At 43.1% G+C, this 9,538-nt stretch overlaps 1 long non-coding RNA gene across 1 annotated transcript; it reads right to left on the bottom strand.

The window, feature by feature from the left end:
• Positions 1 to 3,138: 3,138 nt before the first annotated feature.
• Positions 3,139 to 6,797, bottom strand: LOC108946434 (uncharacterized). The gene is made up of 3 exons (XR_001970736.3): positions 6,681 to 6,797; positions 6,531 to 6,600; positions 3,139 to 3,437 (listed from the first exon to the last, which is right to left on the bottom strand). It is a non-coding gene; the product is annotated as an uncharacterized lncRNA (long non-coding RNA).
• Between the last annotated feature and the right edge of the window lie 2,741 nt (positions 6,798 to 9,538).

Here is a 9,538-nt window from a genome sequence, read left to right as displayed (position 1 = left end):
TGAGGATCTCGCTTCATCCTTGGTCCATAGCCTTAGGACAGAACCCAACCCTCAGGCCTCAACATATGAAACTCACCATAGGATCTGAATCTCACATCAATACATTGCATAAACATGATCAAGCTGAATCGAGCCACACTCCAACCCAAGGTATAATCACATGATGTTCCACACAACTCAAATGCCCGTAGCAATAACCTCTGACCACCATAGCTGCCCAAATAACATTCTGGATGTCGGCAATACACTTCACATTGAATAGAACCTTGTTCCGGACCTCCACAATGCTGCACATGATAAAGAAACATGCGGGAACTCATAACCGCCCATAAAGTCAACAAGTCAAGAAGCTCTCTCGTCAGTCAAGGGCCATTGCCCAAATCTTAGCGGAAATAGCCTCATACTTCCAAACACTCCTCACCCCCAATATGATAGTGTGAACCTCAGGTCTAAAAACCTCATCTCAGCCAATACAAGCAGCCCAACTAACAACTCATCACGGAACCACATAGATTCTCACACCACATGGTGCGTACACCCAAACATCAATAACTCAGTTATGCAGTACAAATAGAAGAAAATCAAGGTATGGGGATTATCTAACAAGTGCAATAGGTGTAACAACAAAAGTACGATTTCATTAAATCATCCCACAGAGGGAAAATAAAACACTAAATAAACACAAGGAAAGGGAATTCCACATAACATCCATTGCGACGTGCATCCCGGTCCCAGATACTCATCAAGCCAAAGTTCTCGGGTTCACTGATCACATGAATACTGATATCAAGCACAGTAGAGTGCACAAGTATTACTGTGGAAAAATGAATAAAAATAATAAAACATGGAAGAAAGCAAGCACAACTAAGGTGCAATGAGTAAATCAACATCACGAGGGCCATCTTGCCCACATGACCATAAGACCTGAACGGAATTACGACATGCGTGAAGAATAATCATACAACCTCATAGCCTATCACAGCATAAGAGAGTAGCACATAACATAGGCCAGGGGCACAAATAGTATCCATTCTGCCCGGTAACATAACTGTGATATCAACTTCATAAGAGTACCCAAACCTAATCCGATATAAAGTACACATTCTCGTTGAGCTTTCAAATAGCCCCCAAACCAAATCCTGATCCTTCCCAAATAGGTAAATATCCTTCCAAAAGTCTATAGCAACCTATCGATAATGTATGCTATCAGTTATCCCATTCTCAACATTTCTTCACAATCTGCAAACAAGAAACAGTCCGCATATGAGGACATCCAGCCCCAAAACCTCATGAATACCAAAATTTCCATACCCGAACTCAACTACGCTACTCGAATGGCTGATACATCATTCACACCTCATCATCTTACTGAAGCACCCATATAGATTTTCCGGCCGCGTAACAAAACCTGAACCTCAGAAGTCTCAAAACCCAGTAATCACCGTACCGCTAGCCAAGCATATGCGAACAAAAACATAAAGTTCCTTCCTAAAATGCACGCTCTTCACATGTGATATCCAATAATACCAACATTCTATTAACTTCTAATATCCATCCAGGAGAAAACCATAATGTACAACATATTCCTTATGCCCGTAGCGGACAATCGATTCAAGTCGTGGCCAACACCATCGAGAACTCTCCGAGACCCGCCCGCATGCAACTAAACCATCAGGACCGCATCTCCCCAACTCAATCGAGCCACACAAATCGTCCAACCCAAGAGTACTGCCACAAATGCCGGTAGAGAATTCTCATTCAAAAGGAACAATTACTTCCATTGTTATGCTGACCCAACACCACAGAGCTGACCCATTTCTTCGGTTACTCCTTGTCTTTCCTCTAGGGTAATACTTCTTCCTGTCGATACGCAACGATACCAATCAAAACCCAAATGCAGATAATCCTAGCATGAACCATGTATCCCAGAAGCTCATAAACCACTGCATTTCCTCTGAAGTACCCCATAATGCCGCAACCAAAATGCCCACGCTGAATAGACCTTCTGTGAATCTGGAGTTATTTCTCCGACCCCCCTTGATACTGAAATATAGATCCATTAATGACGCAAAAATACCGTAAGCCCCAACATCATCCCATGCAAGATCTCAGGTCTTAATCATATATAAATTTTGGGGAAACTTCCAATACCATATATATACACATCTCAGGCCAAAACTGATATAACACCTGACTCTGCAATCTGCATGCCGCTAGTGGACTCCCCAACTTGGAGCGAAGCCATAGAAAACAACATCTGATGATCCGCAAAACTAACCTTCACAGCTCGTACATCACCAATCACAATGTACTCCAAGTCATCTACTAAGCGCACGTCAATTCGCGTGACAGTCAAACTCATTTCCTTCAGTGCCTTGAATGATAATGTGTACCTTCCACTGAGCAGGAACTCCACACGAACCACATAGCCTCTAATACCACCAGCTATCCTCAATCAACAACCACCTCGTGACCCCATACGATCGCGATCACTCATCAACCAATCAAACCTTCCCAAGCTCGTACTTATTAATCCGACGCCAGAACCTGCTGCACCCTTATGTGAACAACAGAATAGTACTTCAATACCTCCTCATTTTCAATCTGGGCGACACATTGAGACAATGTTTGAGCATCCCTGGCTCCCTTGTAGCCCATCTATAGCATCACAAACCACTGGCGCATAGCAAACACTAAGAGCACAATATTATACACGAGTGGATGTAAAGGAACATAAGATATATGCTTCAAGCTGAATCGATTTCGCACGACAAGGAATGAAAGAAGTGGAATTTCCTAATAGTTTCCATAGCCTCTCAAAGATAAGTACAGACATATCCGTACCGATCCGCAAGACTCTACTAAACCTGCTTATGACTCGTAGCACCTATGAACCTAGAGCTCTGATACCAACTTGTCACAACCCAAAATCCCTCCAAAGGAGTCGTGATGGTACCTAGTCTCTAAAACTAGGTAAGTCTAACATTAACTGAAATAACGACAATGTTTACTAACATCGAACAATTTCGAAATAAAAAAATCTCTATACAATTTATGTCACGACCCAAATACCAAATCAGTCGTGATGGCGCCTATCGTGAAACTAGGCAAGCCGACATTCTCAATATGCTTTCAATATATAACAGAAGTGAGCTAAAGAAATTAATCTAACTGAAGGTTTACACAATAACCGGGAAAACCCCCAAAACATAAGTGCGGAATGATAGCCCGACATCGAGGTGTCCCTAAGTCATGTGTATCTAATAACCAATATAGAAACAGAGTCTACTACAGTCTGTGCCAAATGCCAATACAAGAGAGAAAAGGTAATAAGAAAGGAGAAACAAGGATTGCGGACGCCGGCAGCTACCTCGTAAGTCTCCGATAATCAGCACACGCACGAACTCAGCGACCGCCAAAACCGTACACACCTGGATCTGCACATGAAGTAAAGGGTGTAGCATGAGTACAACCAACTCAGCAAGTAACAGAATTAAATAAGGAACTGAGAAACAGTGACGAACTATAATAATACAGATCATTTCAAAAGTTTTCAGTAAAGAGTGAACATATTTTCAAATTCGGTGGTATAAGTCAAATCAGTTCGAGCTCAAGTAAAACAGATATGAGTCTTCCAGAAATTTTACAACAACATCAGATAGCAACTAAGTGCAATAATAAATAAAAGCAAGTATAACCTCTCAAGGAAGCAGTCACTCAACTCATCTCAACAGCTCATACTCTCGGCTCTCAGCCCTCAATACACACTCTCAATAGGTATATGCGCTCATTGAGGGTGTATAGACTCCGAAGGGGCTCCTTCAGCCCAAGCGCTATATTACTACGATGCGCAGCCCGATCCAATATTATTGCGGCATGCAACCCGGTCCAATATTGTTGCAGCGTGAAACCCGATCCAATATTATTGCGGCGTGCAACCCGATCCATATACTTCACAGCTCGCATCTCGGCACTCAAGCCCTATCTCAGTCACTAACCTCTCCAGCCCCTCGGGCTCATAGAATATCATAATAACCAGTCCAAGCAGAGAATACAATAAGTATCAACATGAAATGAGAGGAAACAGAGATATAACACACAAGTAAGACTGACTGGGTACAAGACAACAATTAGCAGTCAATTCAACAAGTATACGACCGCTGCGGGTCCCAAAAGTGATATCATATGGCCTAAGCATGGTTTCAAACATGAAAGGCAGTTAATTGCTCAAACACAAGGAAAACAAGTAATAACAATGGCTATTCGACTTTATACTCTAACGGGACGGACCAAGTCACAATCCCTCACGGTGCACGCTCGCACGCTCGTCACCTAGCATGTGCGTGACCTCCAAATATTCACATTATACCAATTCTCGGGGTTTCATACCCTCAAAACCAGATTTAAGACTGTTACTTACTTCAACCGCACAGAAATCCTACTCTGAAATGCCTTTGCCTCTCGAATCGGCCTCCAAATGCCCTGAATCTAGCCACAAACAGTACGAGATAATAAATATTGGTTAAAAGGATCAATTACACAAGAAAACTACTAAAATATAGCCCAAAATTCGAAATCGACTCAATCGGGCCCACGTCTCGAAACCTAATGAAAGTCACAAAACCCGAGAGCTCATTCACTCATGAGTCTAACCATACCAAATTTATCAAAATCTGACCTCAATTGCCCCTCAAAAACCCCAAAATCACTCTCCAATTCCCAAGCCCTAATGTCCCAAATCTCACCTCAAACACTCACCAACTAGGTGAAAAATCAGTAGGGAAACACCATTATTGAAGATAAATAGGCACAAGGAACTTACCTCAGTGATTACTCCGAAATCTCTCTCAAAAACCCCAAATTTCGAGCTCAAAAATGATGAAAATGGTGAAAAATCTCAAAGTGTTGTATTTATAGGTTCTGCCCAGACTTCTCGCACCTGCGGCTCCATTTCCACATCTGCGGAGCCGCATCTGCGGGCAAGGCCCCGCTTCTGCGAAAAAATCCCTACACATTGCCTCCGCTCCTCCGGTCAAGTGACCGCATCTGCGCTCTTCGCGGGTGCGGGAACTACATCGCATATGCGGTCCAAACTCGCACATGCGCCCCTAAATCTGCTTTTACGGCCATCGCATGTGCGGGAATTTCATCGCACCTGCGTCCTTTTCCCAGATCCTCCTTCGCCGCATATGCGGCTCCTCCTTCGCTACATATGCGGCTCCTCCTTCGCTACTACGGGCTCACACCTGTGGTTCCCACTCCGCAGGTGCGGTTACACCAGTAGCAGCAGCTTCAGCTGCAATTCCTCAACTCCCATCAAGCCGTTAACCACCCGAAATAACCCTGAGGCCTCCGGGACCTCAACCAATCATACCAATAAGTTATATAACCCTATGCAAACTTAGTCGAACCTTTGAATCACTCAAGACAACATCAAAACACCAATTACACCTGGATTCAAGCCTGAAGAACTTTTAAACTTTAAAATTCCACAAATAACGCCGAAACCTAGGGGTGGGTATTCGGTATTTCGGTTCGGTATTTATGAATTTCGGTTCGGTATTTCGGTATTCGATTTATCAATTGTGTATACCAAATACCGTACCAAATTATTTTGGTACGGTTCGGTATTTCTTATTTTGGTTCGGTACGGTTTCGATTTAATAATCGCTAAATAAGCAAAACTAACGATTAAGGACTAAGGAGTGCAACAGTGCACAATTCAAACTAACTTGGTTAGCCCTCTTTGACAACGTTGTCGCTAACAGTAAGTAGTTAAGCACCATTATTTTCTTTGACAATTCACAATTCTAAGGAGTGCAGCTGACGCCTGCAGATTCTGCATCTTCTAATTACTCAAGCAATTGCAGTGTTTCAACATCTAGACATGGCTCTTTTATATTCAATTCTGCAGATTCTACAGCTTCTAGTTTTAAGGGAATAAAAGTTGAACTAAGAGCACACAAGCTGTTCCAGAACTTCCACGTAAGATCATAGCGAATGAAAAGAATTTCCAAGTTCCAAATGTGCAATCATACTAAAGTATATAAGAAAGTTGTCAAGACCAGTACACGGGAAATACATAGAGTTGAAGTTACAGGAGAAAATTCAGACCATGTGACTTTTATATTACAAGGCTATAAACATTATGTTTTACTATGACATTTAACTATTTAAGTTATTAAATTGTTCGTCTCAATCAGAATAGTATGCAGTAAAGGACGAGGCTCAGGCTGCTTCATGGAGGTCTTAAGCCTTCACAAATCATTATATACAATCACTTTCTTGGGTACTATTAAGATGCTAGTAATTACATATATACATTTATCAGCAAAAAGAAAACAAAAACTAGGAACAAGATGCCAACATACTATTAGTAACAGTGGAGCCACATCCACCATTATCAACTTCAGGCGAACAATTTCACCAACATAAGATAAGAACACTATGAAGTATTTTAGTCTCAACAGATATGTGACCTATATTGCAATCAAGCTCTGAGCAAACCAAAATTCATAAGCAGATAATACCTCTTTGAGGTCAGTGCCAAATTCTTTGACAGTAGATATAGCCACAGTGGCAGCTTCATCAAAAGGATATCTGTAAAGCACAAAAAAATGAAGATTAATCAGGGGTAACCATCCATAACTTCTAAGATTATATATTGTTAGTATTCTCACAGCAAAGGTCTTCTCGCTGAAAGAAACTATCGTCGTTTCTGACTTTCTGTCTTTCTCCCTTTCTAAATTCTAATTCCCTAATCGGCTAATCCCTAATTGAACGAATCAGATAAGTGAAAGATTAGAAAGTAGGGCCTTATTGGATTGGGTTGGGGCACTGGGCAATGGGCATTAGATATAACACTTGGGCTGGGCACTATAGCTATAGATCCAACTTAAAATTCGGTATTTTGGTATATCGAAATTTTAAGATCCTAATATCGAGGACCGTACCGATATACCAAAATACCGAAAATGTAATACCGAATTAGACCGAAATACCAAAAAAATAGAAAACAAAATAACGAATCAAATCGGTCCGGTTCGGAATTTGGTTTTTTAGATTTTATGCCCACCCCTACCGAAACCTACCAAACCACGCCCGATTGACCTCAAATTTTACACACAAGTCCAAAATGACACCACGAACCTATTACAACTTCCGGAAATCCAATCCGACCCCGATATCAAAATTTTTACTGTCGGCCAAAATCGCTAAAATTCCAACTTTCGCCAATTCAAGCCTAATTCTACTACGGACCTCCAAATCATATTTTGGACGAGCTCCTAAGTCCAAAATCACCTAACAGGGCTAACAGAACCATAAAAATTCAAATCCGAGGTCGTTTTCCCACAAGTCAACATTCGGTCGACTTTTCCAACTTAAGCTTCCAATTAAGAGACTAAGTGTCTCAATTCACTACAAAACCACTCCGAACCCGAACCAACCAACCCGGTAAGACATAATACAGCTGTAAAGCACAAAAGAAGCAGAAATAGGGGAAACATGGCTATAACTCTCGAAACGACCGACCGGGTCATTACATCCTTCCCCTCTTAAACAAGCATACGTCCTCGAACGGGTATAGAAACATACCTGGAGTCTCAAATAGGTGTGGATACCTGCTTCACATCTCCCGCTCGGTCTCCCAAGTGGCCTCCTCCACAGGCTGACCTCTCCATTTCACCTTCACTGAAGCTATATCCTTTGACCTCAACTTCCGAACCTGCCGCTCCAAAATGGCCACCGGCTCCATATCATAAGTCATATCACTATCCAACTGAACCGTGCTGAAATCCAAAACATGGGACGGATTGCCGATATACTTCCGGAGCATAGAAACATGAAATACTGGATGCACACTCGACAAGCTAGGCGGCAAGGCAAGCTTGTAAGCCACATCCCCGATCCTCTGAAGTACCTCAAAAGGCCCAATGAACCGAGGGCTCAACTTTACCCTCTTCCCAAACCTCATAACACCCTTCATGGGTGTTACCTTCAGCAGAACCTTCTCCCCAACCATAAAAGACACATCACGGACCTTCCTGTCAGCATAGCTCTTCTGCCTAGATTGCGCTGTGCGAAGCCGCTCCTGAATCAATTTTACCTTGTCCAAAGCATCCTGGACCAAGTCTGTACCCAAGAGCCTAGCCTCACCCAGCTCAAACTATCCCACCAGAGATCTACACCACCTCCCATATAAAGCCTCGTACGGAGCCATCTGAATGCTCGACTGATAACTATTGTTATATGAAAACTCCGCTAGCGGCAGAAACGGGTCTCATGAACCCCCAAAATCAATGACACAAGTGCGTAACATTTCCTCCAATATCTTTATAGTACGCTCGTACTGTCCGTCCGTCTGAAGGTGAAAGGTTGTGCTCAACTCAACCTGAGTACCCAACTCTCGTTGCACAGCCCTCCAAAACTGCGATGTAAATTGTGTGCCTCTATCTGAAATGATGAAAACTGGGACACCATGAAGGCGAACAATCTCGCGGATGTAAATCTCAGCCAACCTCTCTGAAGAGTAAGTAGTACCAACTGGAATGAAGTGCTCGGACTTGGTCAGTCGATCCATAATCACCCAAATAGCATCGAACTTCCTCGAAGTCCGTGGGAGCCCAACTACAAAATCCATGGTGATCCGCTTCCACTATGGGATCTCTAACCTCTGAAGCAAGCCACCCGGTCTCTGATGCTCATAATTAACCTACTGACAGTTGAGACACCGAGCCATAAACCCAACTATATCCTTCTTCATCCTCCTCCACCAATAGTGTTATCTCAAATCCTGGTACATCTTCGCGACACCCGGATGAATGGAATACCGCGAGCTGTGGGCCTCCTCAAGAATCAACTCCCGAAGCCCATCCACATTGGGCACACATATCCGAACCTGCATCCTCAACATACCATCATCACCAATAGTCACATCTCTAGCATCACCTCGCCGAACCCTGTCCTAGAGGACGAGCAAATGGGGGTCATCATATTGACGCTCCCTGATACGATCATAAAGAGAAGACCTAGAGACCACACAAGCTAATATCCGACTCGGCTCCTAAATATCCAATCTGACAAGCTGGCTAGCTAAGGCCTGAACATCCAATGCCAAAGGTCTCTCTGTTGCTGGAAGATACGCTAAACTCCTCAAACTCTCCGCCCAGCGACTCAAGGCATCGGCCACTACATTGGCCTTCCCGGGATGGTACAGAATGGTGTTATCATAGTCCTTGAGAAGCTCCAACCACCTCCATTGATGCAAGTTAAGATCCTTCTGCTTGAACAGATGCTGCAAACTCCGGTAATCAGTGTAGATCTCACAATGAACCCCGTACAGATAGTGCCGCCAAATCTTCAAGGCGTGAACAATAGATGCTAACTCAAGATCATGGACAAGATAGTTCTTCTCATGGGTCTTCAACTAGCGCGAAGCATAAGTAATCACTCTACCCTCCTGCGTCAGAACACATCCAATACCTATCCGCGAGGCATCACAATACACTGTGTGCGAACCAGAAGCTGATAGTAGAAC

This window comes from Nicotiana tomentosiformis, chromosome 3, assembly GCF_000390325.3.
Source record: "Nicotiana tomentosiformis chromosome 3, ASM39032v3, whole genome shotgun sequence".
Lineage (NCBI taxonomy): Eukaryota > Viridiplantae > Streptophyta > Magnoliopsida > Solanales > Solanaceae > Nicotiana > Nicotiana tomentosiformis.
Note: the sequence above shows the minus strand (reverse complement) of the source record. Positions and strands in the feature narration are given on the sequence as shown.